This window comes from Chelonia mydas, chromosome 7 (genome assembly GCF_015237465.2).
Source record: "Chelonia mydas isolate rCheMyd1 chromosome 7, rCheMyd1.pri.v2, whole genome shotgun sequence".
NCBI lineage: Eukaryota > Metazoa > Chordata > Testudines > Cheloniidae > Chelonia > Chelonia mydas.
This window is the reverse complement of record NC_057853.1, coordinates 111,542,931-111,557,673: the sequence shown is the minus strand read 5'-3', so window position 1 is coordinate 111,557,673 and position 14,743 is coordinate 111,542,931. Positions and strand designations below refer to the sequence as shown.

The 14,743-nt window shown below is 45.6% G+C and overlaps 1 protein-coding gene across 5 annotated transcripts in view; it reads right to left on the bottom strand.

Annotated features, from left to right (window-relative positions):
- The window catches only part of CCDC186 (coiled-coil domain containing 186), a 55,835-nt gene extending 54,004 nt beyond the window's left edge, over positions 1 to 1,831 (bottom strand). The window contains exon 1 of one of the 5 annotated variants that reach the window (XM_037903851.2): positions 1,279 to 1,831. The gene's annotated coding sequence lies outside the window, so the exon portion shown is untranslated. The remainder of the gene's footprint in view (positions 1 to 1,278) is intronic. The other 4 variants (XM_043550979.1, XM_037903854.2, XM_037903852.2 and 1 more) reach the window with 4 other exon arrangements.
- Between the last annotated feature and the right edge of the window lie 12,912 nt (positions 1,832 to 14,743).

Below are 14,743 nucleotides of genomic sequence, written 5' to 3'. Positions count from 1 at the left end.
CAGTGGAAAATACAGTGTGGCGATTTATATACATAGAGAACATGAAACAATGGGTGTTACCATACACACTGGATGTAGAGTGATCACTTAAGGTGAGCTATTACCAGCGGGGGGGGAGGAAGGAGACACCTTTTGTAGTGATACTCAAGGTGGGCCATTTACAGCAGTTGACAAGAACATCTGGGGAAGGGCGGAACAGTTTTACTTTGTGTAATGACCCATCCACTCCCAGTCTCTATTCAAGCCTAAGTTAATTGTATCCAGTTTGCAAATTAATTGCAATTCAGCAGTCTCCCATTGGAGTCTGTTTTTGAAGTTTTTTTTGTTGAGGAATTGCAACTTTTAGGTCTGTAATCGAGTGACCAAAGAGACTGAAGCGTTCTCCAACTGGTTTTTGAATGTTATAATTCTTGACGTCTGATTCGTGTCCATTTATTTTGTTAGTCTCTAAGGTGCCACAGGGCCTCCTTTTCTTTTGCGAATACAGACTAACACGGTTGCTACTCTGAAACCAGTGTTTAGAGAAACACCAAAGCTCCTTAGGGTTTTATTACCTAATCACTTTTGATACTTTGGAGAAGGAAATAAAAGCACTAAACTGTCAGACAACCCAGCAGGCAGCTGCACACCAGGATCATCGGTGATGATCCTATTCAAGAAAAGAAAAGAAAAAAGAAAAGAGAAAAGAGAAAAGAAAAGAAGTACTTGTGGCACCTTAACACCTACAGAGGCAGCTCTAGAACGCTGACTGGCAAGAAAGTCAGGACTCCTGGGTCCTCTCTTCCTCCGTCACTGTGTGGCCTCTGTTTGCGTGCGCCCCTGGATCAGTGGCTACAGTAAGGTTTCCCTAACTCCCGGGCAGAGGGAGAACTTCAATAACCAGCCTGGCCATAAAGTGCTGCGAGATCCTTAGACAAGAGAAGCGGGACAACCATAAACCATCAGTATGATCCTAGCTCCCTTGTCCACCCCAGGCTTCCCCAGCGAACTCTTCCTAAGAGCAAGCGGGGGGGGGGGCGGGATAGCGTCCTAAGCATCAGGGGTAAAACTCTTCAGCAGCAAACTAGGGAGGCGAACTAGCGAAGCAAGTCTAACGCCGGCGTAGCAATCAGCCAGGGCCGGCACCCGACGGAGAGAGCTGGGCAGGGGCACAGGGGGGCTGAAATGCACCGAGCCAACCCCCACTTCCACCCTCCTTGCCGCAATCCCACTGACCCCGGCCACAGCCTCCCGGCTTGGACTTCACAGCCTCCCCGCCCCCAGCCAGCGGCCTCTTACCCGCTGGTTCGGAGGGTGGGAGCCAGAGCGGCGGCAGCGCCTCCATGGCCGCGGCGGGGTCCCCCGCGTTCTTCCTCCTCCTGCGGCAGCTCCCGGCCGCAGCTGGGCGCTGACACATCAACAAAGATGGCGGCCGCGGCCGGCCCGCCCGCCCGCCTCGGGTGGGCGGGAGTCGGGGCTGGCGCTCTGCCCGCAGCGGGCCCGGCCTGTGTGGCTCCGGCGGGCGGGGAGGCGCTTGTTGACGGCGCGGAAAGGCTTCTCCTGTGTCCCTGCCCCACCTTTTTTGCACGGCGCTTCCCCGTCTCTTACTCACAAGGCCTGACGCTAGCAATGATGAGGATGATGAACGGCGGCAGGAGTCCGACTGAGGGATGCCTCCCACTGGCACCTGCTCCAGGGCCTCGTGGAGGAGGGACCCCAGCTCCCACTCGGGGCTCGTCTACACTCACAGGATTGCTTCTCCCGTCAGTGTAGTTTCGCCACCCCCCGGAGAGGCAGTAGGTGTGGGAGGAGCTCTCCTGTCAACACAGGGCTGGCTGCCCTGGGGGTTAGGTCAGTGTAACTCGGTTGTGCAGGGGTGTGGAAATCTGAGTGACGCAGTTACACTGACATAAGTTGGCCGGGTAGACCAAGCCTTCTTCGTACTCCTTTGCTGCATTATTTGTTATTGCTGTTTAGTATCTCAGACGCCTTTACTGCATTATTAGTTTATGTGCTCTCACAGTCCCAATGAGCACTCGTGAAAACTAAGGCCCCTCTTCAGCAAACTACTTAAGCGTACACCTAACTATAAGTAAGCCCATTGACTTCAGTGTTGGGCAGATACAAAGTAATTTGCGGAATCCGGGCCTAAAAAGTATACAAAATGTATTAGGAACATAGGAATTGGCAGACTACATCAGACCTAAAGTCTAGTCCAATACCCTATTTCCAATAGTGGCCTGGGCTAGGTGCTTGAGAGGAAGGTGTAAAAACCCTGCAGTAGGCAGATGTGGGAAAACCTGTCCCATACCCATACCTTGTGTCTTATGATTAGAGATTGGCTTGGGCCCTGAAGCATGAGGTTTAATAGCCATTCTGAAATTAGTTAGAATAATAATACCTGGCTCTTACCTGGCTCTTATATAGATCAGTAGATCTCAAAGCACTTCACAATTTTTAATTAATTAATCCTCACAACACCTCTGTGAGATGGAGAAATATTGTTATCCCCATTTCATAGATAGGGAACTGAGGCAGAGAAAGGCTAAGTGAGTTGCCCAGATAGTAAAGCAGGGACTTTAACCCAGGTCTCCCAAGTCCTAGATTGGTGGCCTAACCACCAATTTTTAATTATTTATAATCAAGCTTACAAAGATTCCAAACCTGCAAATCTTAATTAAAGAGTGATCATGCTGACTTCAAGGAATACTCACCTTCTTAGGGTTGCAACTTGTACCCGCAATTTAAAAAAAAAATACATATATTCTATAACTAAAACATTAAACTTAGCCGTCAAGTCACCTCCATTAGCTTCCCAAGTGCCTGTATGATCATCTTGCCTTCAGTCCTCAGCCTCCCTGTCTTGTCTTTTCTTCATGTTATCATTATTATTTTTATATTATGTATACACTCAGTGCTCAAAATTGAGCTAACACCATACAGACAGATTTCAGAAAATAAAAAGGAATGTGGACCCAGGGACTCAAAGGGCTTCTAGTCAAGGGCTCGAATGCTGGCACACTTGCTGAATTTTATGCACATACGTAGTTCCACTGGGTAAACTTAAGCATGTGTGTAAATGTTTGCAGGACCTAAAATACAGACAAAGACTCAACTAGTGGTAGCAACAATTGGGTAGAAATAGAGGGAGAGGTGGACAAAGCTTAAAAATATAATATCATGCAGATACTTAAGGCTAGTTAGGATATTCACATGTTGATGGTTCCTCTATATATGTATATATAGAGACACATGTATACTATGCCCCCAAACCTGCACTGTCTTGTGAATAATTTTAGAAATGTAAATAGTCCTGCTGGTGTCAGGCTGTTTGGAGTGGCTCAGCTCAAGGAAGACTGTCAGAAAACAGGAAAGACACCCCAAACTGGTGGTATGTTCTATAATTAGATTTTACCAAGCCAGTACCAAATGTGAACTGGATCACCATATCATTCTTAGCATGGCATCACAGACAGTCCTCTTAGATGCTCCAGTCCAGGGGTCGGCAACCTGTGGCACGCATGCCAAAGGCTGCACGTGAGCCGATTTTTACTGGCACGCTGCTGCCAGCCTGGGTCCCGGCTGCCGGCTGGCAGGAGCCAGCAGAGGGAACCCCAGCCTACCGCCGGTCTGGGGTTCTGTCCGCCGGCCTCGCTCAGCCTGCTGACGGTTTGGAGTTCCGGCCACTGGCCCCTTGCCAGCCGGGGTCTCAGCTGCCGGCCCCACTCAGCCCGCTGCTGGCCTGAGTGAACGGAACCCCAGGCCGACAGAGGACTGAGCGGGGCTGGCGGCTGGGACACCAGCTGGCAGGAGCTGCCGGAACCCCAGACCAGCAGCGGGTGAGCTGCTGCCGGTCTGGGGTTCTGTCCGCCACCCAGCTCAGCCCACTGATGGTCTGGGGTTCCGGCTGCTGCCCGCTTGCCAGCTGGGGTCCCGGCCATCGGCCCCGCTCAGCCTGCTGCCAACCTGGGATACCAGCTGCTGGCCCCGCTCACCTCACTGCTGGTCTGGGGTTCCAGCTGCCTGGACCCCTGCCAGCCGGGGTCCTGGCCGCCGGCCCTGCTCAGCCCGCTGCCAATCTGGGGTTCCATCGGGGGCCCCTGTAAATGTAAAATTTATTACTGGCATGCAAAACCTTAAATTAATGAAGACTTGGCACGCCACTTCTCAAAGGTTGCCGACCCCTGCTCCAGTCTATCCTGCCATCCAGACAAACTGGACTTAGTGATAAATGGTCACTCACACCAAAGATCACATAACATTTAGGTTGCTTCCAGTCCCAAGGAACCAGTAACTTACCCCAGATCAACTGTACTCTAGCTCTTACACCAAAGACAACACTGGCAGCCAATTCTATAGTAAACTAAAGATTTATTAGCTAAGAAAAGGAAGTGAGCATTATTGCGAAGTTAGAGCAGGTAAAATATAGGCACAGGTGAGTCACAGTTTGTAATTCCAAATGGTAGCAGCAATGTAATAAACTGCCAGTGTCCCAAAAGTCTCTAAGGGCTACCCAGAATAACTCTGGGGATGTGTCTCCTTGTTCAGTCATTCTGCCTGTTAGAATCCAAACAATCCAGAGATGTGGGATCTTTCCTTGAATCCATTCTTATAGCTTCTTCTCACAGAAAACAAGCTGACAGTGTCACTACCCACATGGGCTTTTCCTTTGATGATGGAGAGTGAGGAATTTTGACTGCCTATTTTGAGTCTTTGACCGCCAATCATCATTCACAGTGACCACTTGCTTTGAAATTAGCATTTTTCTGTTAAAGTTCTTCATTTGCATTTCACAAGGCTTTTTTCTCATTTAATGGCTCATTTGATGGGTTATTTAGTTACAGGGGTATACACAATGTAAATGTTTGCTATTACATTATAACAGGATACAGATAAGTGAAAACAATGCAAGTAACATCCCCTTAGTTTTCAAGACATTTAAAAACCAAATACATTCATATACACTTAACAATTAGTTTGATCTATACTAATACACAAGGGAATTGACCTGGGGCTTTGGCAAGACTGACACCTGGTCTGCCAGTGTCACACTGGGTTTTCTGGAACTACTCCCATATGGAAAGTTAAACCTGTGTGTATACAATATTGCCAACTTCAAGCGTTAAAAAACGTAAGTCAGCGCTCAAAAAAAAATCACAAGATTGTATGATTTTTTAAAGAAAATCTCATGCTTTTTAAACCATTCAGGAGTCTTTTTATTTGCCTTCTGATTTCTGAGCCTTTAGGGTACACTCACTTCACATTATCAAGATTTTCTCTGCAGCCATAAGGGCTAGAAACTTACTTGGAAAAAAAAAAAGAAAGAAAGCTAAGATTCTCATGCAATTATTTTTATTCAAGCAATGGGGGCTTTAGGAAAAGCACCAAATAGCAAGTATTGATAACATTGTTCATACATAGGTATACATACTTACAGTAATTTTGCATAAGGCTTTAAAAAAAAAGAAGTAGTAGTATTTCAAAGTACCAGTTGTAACTGGTCAGTGGCTATTGGCATATATAACCTTTTTGTAGTCCTAGCCCATGTCAGGTGCCTGGGGTTAAAAAACAAAGATCAGTCTCTTCCCAGGACTCCTCTGTGTTACATCATTATTTCCTTTTCCCCCATTTTAACTTGTATTTTTTGGGCAAGTGATACATGTATTGTGTTGTATAAAGCCCCAGTCTTGCAAGAAGCTCTGCATGAGCAGACCCTCATTTACTTAGATGTGGTGCTACACAGGCACCCATGCAGAGGTCCTTGCAGGATCAGCGCCTAAGTAATAAATAATAAAAGTAGCTTATCCTCACCCCAAAAGAGAATTATATCCACTCCCCACAATCAGTCCCAATGCACTCACAGGTCTCTAGGCCTGATTCACACATTGATGCCAATTAAGTGTAAATCAATTGAAGTTAATGGGTGAAATCCTGGCCCTATTGAAGTCAATGACAGTGTGCCACAGATTTCAGGGGGGCTAGAATTTCATCCAGTGAATTTACACTGGTGTAAGATCAGAGATAGGATCCTAGGTTAGCAGATAGATCGATAAAATGGCCTTGGCATTCAGTCCTAAACGTGTCTGCATTGCATTTCAGTAGCAGGTAAAAGGATTCTTATATGGTCCACAAAGCCTTTTGGGATGCAAGGAACTACACAAATGGCACTTATTAATTATAAGAAGACATAAATTGAAAAACCTACCTTGGCTGACTACCTAAGGGAAAATACCTATGTTTACCATAACAGAGAAGCTGGCAGAAGAAGCAATTGCTTCTTCTCTGCTGGAAAAACAGTCCATTTCTTAAATGTTACAGTAGGAAAACAGATAGTTCCTTTGCTTTTTTATACACCTATGAAGTCAGCGGTTCTCTTCAGCTCCTGTAATTCAAAGCTGAAATGAACAATTTTAGGAATCTTTGGAATTAAATGTACCATATACATTTTCTTTAAAAAAATTAATTAAGGTGGACTTAAAGTTACTGTGGTAGAACAAAAAGAAAAGGAGTACTTGTGGCACCTTAGCGACTAACAAATTTATTTGAGCATAAGCTTTTGTGAGCTACAGCTCACTTCATCGGATGCATTTGATGAAGTGAGCTGTAGCTCACGAAAGCTTATGCTCAAATAAATTTGTTAGTCTCTAAGGTGCCACAAGTTTTCCTTTTCTTTTTGCGAATACAGACTAACACGGCTGCTACTCTGAAACCTGTGGTAGAACAGGATTTTTTTCCTCCCCACATTTTTCTGGAAAGTGGGATTTCAAAACACCCAGCTCAAATGTTAGAAAACCACAAAATGCTCCATAAAGGTCTCCTTACTGATCCCTGAAATGAACGTTGGCTTTATAAGAAACTCCACCCACAAGCTTCTAGAAACCAGGAAATGCTCCTTTAAGTTCTGCTTCTCACTCCTCTCACAACGCTGCCCTCACTGGGATGTCAGTACCTTTAGTTTAGGAATGGAGAATATTTGCCTAAATTATTAAATTGCAATAATCCCAAGATCCATTTGTAACATAGGTAAGGATATTTAAAACAAAATTATTTTAGGACCCTTTACTGATGGCACACACTAAGGCAGCTTATAGGATTAATGGGCAGAAAGGATTCTCTTCCTATCCTATCTGCTCTCTCTGGCTTCTACTCCAGCCTTAGGGCTAGAATAACTCCCAAATCACCTGTGAGAACCTTAGATTAGGGGACAATAGGGTGTTATTATTATTAATAAACATTTATACGATAGCACTGCTTATGCTTGGTGCTGTACAAACAGTTATAGAGACAATCCTTGAGTCAGAGAATTTATAGTGTAAAAGACTCATGTGCTCTCTCCCTGTGCAATGGAACCACATCTGTTCTGCAGCAGACAAGGGCCCTCTGCATTGCAGAGAAGGGGGCAGGATTTATCCCTTAATCATTTTTGGATGATGCTGATTTTGGCTTAGGGGTATTGTTTTGTTATCAAAAGGAAACAAAAAAAGGGGAGGGGTAAGCCAAAAAGATGTTTACACAATAATTCCATTCTTTACCTAAAAATGTAATGATATGTTGCATTGCTATAGACCTTTCTATGACAGGAACTCAGAGTACATTACAAATAGGAATATGTCTACACCGCAAAAACAAAAAAAGGTGTGTTCTTAACTTAGATTATGTAACCTGGTTTAATTTACTCAGGTTAAAATAGCTTTTAACTCATTGAGACCTACAGGGCAGCCTTGGGTTGAACTCAAGCTACTAACCTAAGTTATAAGCTAAGTTGATATGTCTTTGCCACCATTCCTGGGTTAGCGAATATGTAGGGTGACCAGATGTCCTGTTTTTATAGGGACAGTCCCGTTTTTTGGGACTTTTTCTTATGTAGGCACCTCTAACCCCCACTGCCTGTCCTGTTTTTTCACAGTTGCTATCTGGTCACCCTCCTAATATGGATTTAGCTAACCCAAGTTAAGACGACACCCTTTATTTGTAGTGTAACATAAGTAACAAAACCCTTCTTGAACTATTGAGCAGTATTATCACTATTTTACTGATGAGTAAATTGATTGAGACATGGCAACTTCTCCCAAGGAGAAGTTTACCAGCACAAGCTTTTCCTTCTCTGAGCTCCCACAGAGTCACCACTGGATTTTGCCATCTACTGGTGATAGGAGCATTGAGGTGAAGGAAGAATGTATGTACTAGGGGAACAGACATTGCACTAGGACTCAGAAGACGTGGGTTCAATTTCTGGCTCAGCCACAGACTTCCTGTGACTTTAGGCAAATCACTTAAGTTAGCCTGTTCCTCAATCCCCTATCTGCAAAAGGGGGATTATACCTCCCTATCTCACAGGAGTATTGTGAGGGTAAAATCTATTAATGACTGCAAGGTGCTCAGATACTATGGTGAAGAGTGCCACATCAGAAGAAGGGTGTAAACACTAAAATAGACCAGGCTGAAGCATTCTTAGCACTGTGTGTAGACCTGGATTTCAGGACACTGTGCTGAAAACACCTACAGCCTTTCTTCATTAACACTACCATCGTTGCAAAGCTGCAATGGAGCTGGAAAATGGGTACAACCTTATCTTGCGTAGACAGAGGAAGGGGAAACAAAAACTGAGCTGAAATAAAAAAAATAATACTGCATAGTAAAAGAAAGGGGAAAAGAACAAAGGAACGGGGGAAAAGAGAGGAAATGAACTGAAAATAGAAGACAAAGCAGCACCGTTTTCTAGCGCACGGTGCAAAATCTGTTTAAAATGTTTCAGAACAAAATGTGCTCCTAGGTCAAGACGCTGTGTCCTAAGTTTCATGTTGCAAACACATTTTTACAGCAAAGTTCTGAATTCATATAAAATGAGGTTGGCAGCTGAAATGCTGACAGACACTTAATTTTATTGGTGCTATCAGACAAAATACTAGTTATTGGAACACCCTTGCATGCAGTCTGCTGCTGAAATGTAACATTTAGCCCCGGCGGCTGACAGGGTTACCAGCTGTGGAGTGTAGCCAATTAAATCCAATTTAAGAAGAAACCCAAAGTTGCCCAAACATGTTCTGAGCAAGACGGCAACTTTTGTAGATTCAACTGAAATCTAATGCCTGAGGGGAAATGGGTACAAAAGTTATCCGTAGCCAACATCTGAGAAAAAGTAATCACTTTGATCTTCCATTCGCAGCCGAGTGTGATCCCAACGGCACATTGTGTGGCTAATAGTGAAGCTAGTGAATGTCCTTAGCCTTCATAGAACTCAGTTAATGTTCTGGAGGGACAGAGTGAAAATAACTGCAATAATTTTGCTGAACAAATGGAGCATGATTAATGTATTGTTTAATTGGTGCCCTGACAACCAGACTCTCATTGAAAATAAAGACAATTCAGTTTCAGCTCCTAAACTTAGGGGTGGCAGACATAAACAGAGTGCTGAAAATTAGAAGGTGACATTAAATTATCTCTGACTGGTCTGCTGGTCCCTCTTTCATAGAGCAGAAAGAGTTCATTGTGATGCAGCATTGAATCCATTGCAGAGACCGTGCCAGCAACTGCCTATAGCTCACTGCCTCAGCTCTATAGTAGGACTATGCAGATTCCAACTCTGATTAAATAAGGTTACCTTTTGTGATAACCTTCCTTCAAAAAGATAATATCAGTTTACCAGCAGCGGTGATTCGGGGTAAGTCTACATTACAAAATTAAGCTGACTTAAGTTACATCTACGCATAGCCACCGCAGTAATAAAATCGCTTTTGCATGTCCACATTACTCATTGTGTGTCGGCGATGCATGTCTTCACCATGAGTGCTTGCATCGATGCAGAGAGCAGTGCACCGTGGGTAGCTATCCCACTGTACGACTTGCCACAATCTAGCAGGGACTCAGGGCTGCCCGGTGGCTGGTGCTGGGCCGCACCGCCTGCCCAGCACTCCAGGGTGGGCTGCTTGGAGCCCCGGGGCTGGGGGTGCGGCTACTGGGCCGCCTGGAGCCCCGGGGCTGGGGGCGCGGCAGCCACTCTGCCCAGCCACCTGGGGCTGGGGGCAAAATGGCTGCGCTGCCCAGGAGCTGTGGGTGCTGAGGCTGTGGTGCACTGGGGCTGGGGCCTTGCCCCCCCCCTCGCCCCCGACCATCCGCTGCAGGGCTGGGGGGCTGCGGTGGGGGTGCTTTGGGCTCCTGTGGAGGAGGGGGAGGTAGAAGGGGAGGGAGAGGGGGCAGAAAGGGAGAGGCGGGGCCTCGGGCACAAGGGGAGGGGCCGGGGGTTACCCTCCCCGGTGGCCAGGTCACCGGCTGCCTATGGCACAGGCTGTTTTGGGAAGGGTTTGCAATGCCTTATGGGGGGAAATGAGTTGCACAGGAGTCACTGATTTCAATGTCCCATGATGCAGTTTTCTCCATCCCATAATTTTATCTGCATCCTATAATGTTTTGCACCTCTTTTCAAAAGCCTTGCAAACCCAAAGGTCTGCCATCTGTGTGAGAAGCTTGGCTCCTGCACACCTCTGCATTATTGTGATGAGCATTGTGAGCATGGGTGCCTAATCCTGCTCTATCTGCAGAGCCACCAGAGGGGTCGCAGGGAACATGACAATTCTTTGGCGGCTACCTTGATGTGTGGCATAGACAGAAACAGTTCATGGTTGTTGTTATCATTCACAGAGCAGCTGCATACAGTGAAGTGCCGGCTTTGGGCCCGAGAAAGAAGCACTGACTGGTGGGATCACATCATTATGCAGATATGGAATGATGAGCAGTGGCTGCAGAAGTTTCGGATGCACAAGGCCACATTCCTGGATGTGTGTGTGGAGCTCACCCCTACCCTCCAGCTCAGTGACACCACAATGAGAGCTGTACTGACAGTGGCGAGTGAGTGGTGATTGCTGTGTGAAAGCGATAAATTCGGAATCAATTTGGAGTTGGGAAATCTACCCTGGGGGTTGCTGTGATGCAAGCGTGCAAGGTGTTTGTGCAGCTGCTACGAAGGACTGTGACTCTGGGCAATGTGCAGGACATAGTGGATGGTTTTGCAGCAATGGGGCTCCTGAACTGCGGTGGGGCGACAGATGGCACACTGACTTTCCCCTGGTGTTATCTGGACCAGTGATCTGCTAGGTTACTCCAATCCTCGACTCTGGGAGCCAGCCTTACCCTGCTCTGCTGTGAGAATCACCACTCCTGGGCTGTTCACGCACAGCCTCTAGCATGTAAGCTGCTCCCAGCTATGTGACTGAGCACTTTTGGCCAGTTGCTGCTTGGATTGTGCAACCGAATGACACTAGCCAATATCTCCGGTCCCAGACACAATCCTAGGAACCTCTTTCTTGCAGTGTCCAGTTATGCCTGCTGGACGCTGCAAGCTTATATGAGTTCATCAATTTAACAAAGAAATTGATATGTACCAGGCTTGTTATCCCAAGGGGAGTCTCTGACACGCTTCAAACCAAACGCACTGCTTCAGGTAGAATAAACAAACACATTTATTAACTACAAAAGATAGATTTTAAGTGATTATAAGTAAAAGCACAAGAAGTCAGATTTGGTCAAAAGAAATAAAAGCAAAACGCATTCTAAACTGATCTTAACACTTTCAATGCCCTTACACATTTAGATGCTTCTCACCACAGGGTGGCTGGTTGCCCTTCAGCCAGGCTCTCCCCTTTGATCATCGCTTCAGTCTCTTGGTGGTGGTGTCTGTAGATGGAAGTGGAAGAGAGAGAGCATGGCAAATGTCTCTCCCTTTTATCATGTTCTTTCTTCCCTCTTGGCTTTGCTCCCCCACTTCAGAGTCAGGTGAGCATTACTTCATTGTAGTCCCAAACTGACCAAGGGAAGGGGGGGCTACTCACTCAAAAGTCCAATATAGATCCTTTGTTGCTGCTTAGGCCGGTGTCCTTTGTTCCTGTGAGACTAGGCTGGGTTTGTCCCATACATGCCCTGATGAGGTGTGAACTGCCCTTCTGCTCCTGGAGAATTTTGCCTGGGCTTGTTTTAAGCCATGAGGACACATTTTCACCCTCATAACTACATACATGAAATTACAACCTATAACATTTACTATAACAACAATGCTCAGTGCATCATGACTCTTCTGAAGACACCCAACATGACAAACTTTGCATTGGATACCACACAATCATATTATAAGGATGAACATGGGGGTGCAGGGTGTTCCCCTGAGGTAGAGAGCATCTCACACACACATATCCCTATTTTGGCACCAGGCCACCTTTCCCAGAGTACATCAACAGAAAAGGCCACTTTCCTATGGTATTGCAAGCACTGGTGGATCACTGGGGACATTTTACCTACATCATTGCGGGATGGTCAGGGAAGTTGCATGACACATGCATCTTTAAGACCACTGGTGGCCTGTTCAGAAAGCTGCAAGCAGGGACTTTCTTTCCAGATCAGAGGATTATCATTGAGGATATTGAAATGCCAATAGTCATCCTGTGAGATCCAGCCTACCCCTTACTTCCATGGCTCATGAAGCCATACTTCGGCTATCCTGACAGCAGCAAAGAGCGCTTCAACTACAGGCTCAGCAGGTGCAGAATGACAGTTGAATGTGCCTTTGGCGGTTTGAAAGGCAGCTGGCACTGTTTATTCATGAGATAAGTCCTCAGTGAAAAAAATATCCCAATGGTTATAGCTGCCTGCTGTGTGCTTCATAATATCTGTGAAGCAAAGGGGGAAAAGTTTTGGCCAGGGTGCAGGGCAGAAGTGAAACAGCTGTCTGCTGATTTTGAGCTGCCAGATACCAGAGTTATAAGAAGAGTTCAATGAGGCTTTGAAAGACCATTTTAATAGTGATCCACAGTAATGTGTGTTGCGGTGGTGTGCTCTGCCTGGCATTGGTTTTTTGGTACCCTGGGTTTTTTGCACCGCAAATTGTTTTTTGAGTGCGGTGTGTGTAGTAATAGAACATTGCAAATGCATCTATTGCTGTTATCTGTGAATGATGTCAGCCCCAGCCAGCATATGTTGTGAACTAATAAAGATGAATTGTTTCCATAAATAGACTTCCAAACCCATGCAGATAGACATATTTATAACCGAATGAAACTTTATAAATACAGGGAAACAAACTTTGAAGGGAAAGAGCAGTCATTTTCATTTCACAAACACATATGCCTACTGTCTCTCTCACAGGTCAATGCATGTGTGGCTGTGATTGTCTATACTCTCCTCTGGAGTGGTTTGTTAGGGGTAGTGTAGTGGCCCCTAAAGCCACGTGGAATGGGGTTGGGGGTTGGTGTGTAGAGAGGTCCTAGAATGCAGTTCTCTACGTGCTGCACAGGGAAGCGAGCACAGATATGTTGAACCTGAAGGTCAACGAGAGTCTCCAGCATGTCTGTTTGCTACTTGAGATGTGCTAGCATCTCCTGCTTCTGCATGTGTCTCTCCTTTTCCTCTCCTCTCCACTCTGTCCCTGTCCATTCTGTCCGTGAGGGTGATCCTCCAAGCCCTGCGTTCGGTGTGACGGTGAAGCCCATAAGGCTTTATGGAAATATGCTTCTGAATGTATATATGACATAACTGGAATATGTTTTACGCTACATATGCCATGTAACATATCTCTGTAAAGGTTAAGATCTACTGAATCTATTAATCCTATTTGTATGCGTGTATCATTTTTGTATTCGAAGTTATGAATATTGGCTGTATACTTGTTTGATTTTAAATAATCTTAGTAAGGCATTTGGTCAGCTTCTTTAGAAAGGAATTTGCAAGTTAAGTGCCCGATCAAGAAGCACTTAACGCACAGTGGATCTTGGAAGGCTCCAATCCACAAAAGAACTCTACATGAGGATGTTCAAAGTAGCATGTGGACAAAGGCTGCTGCCTGTAAAAACTGAGTCATACACGGACATGTGACTTGCCCATGTGATTCCAAAACTCTGTCTTGGAGCTGGACTTTGCATAGGAGAGAGGAGTGGATCTCCACCCACAAGAGAAAACCTATTTAAACCCCTGGCAGACCCCTCCATTTTGTCTTCAGCTGGCTAAAGAGATAGCCACTCTACCCCCAAGGATACCTGAAAGAAACTGGAACAAAGGACAGTAACTACAGGGGGTGTGAGTGACTGTTGGACCCAGACTAGAAGGAGACTATTCTGTAAAAGGAAGCTTACTGGAATTCCTCTGAGGGTGAGGTTTTTATCTGTATTCAGTTTTCTTACTGTACTAGATATAGACTTGCATATTCTATTTTGCTTGGTAATTCACTTTCTTCTGTCTGCTATTACTTGGAACCACTTAAATCCTACTTTCTGTCTTTAATAAGATCACTTTTTACTTATTAATTAACCCAGAGTACGTATTAATACCGGGGAGGGGCAAACAGCTGTGTATACCTCTCTATCAGTGTTATAGAGGGCGAACAATTTATGAGTTTACCCTGTATATGTTTTATACAGGGTAAAACAGATTTATTTGGGGTTTGGACCCCATTGGGAGTTGGGCATCCAAGTGTTAAAGACAGGAACACTTCTTAAGCTGCTTTCAGTTTATGCCTACAGCTGTTAGGGGACGTGGTTCAGGCTAGCGGGTCTGGCTCAAACCAGGTAGGGCACTGAAGTCCCAAGCTGTTAGGGCAGGGAAAGCAGGGGCAGAAGTGGTCTTGGCACATCAGTTGGCAGCCCCAAGGCAGTTTCTGTGATCCAACCCGTCACATTTGGTATGCAAAGCACGAGAGGCTTGCAGGATCTCTTGAACATTCATCCCACATTCACTTTGTTCTCCTTCTTATCTGGCTGAACCGCTCTGCAGGTGTGGATGGAGA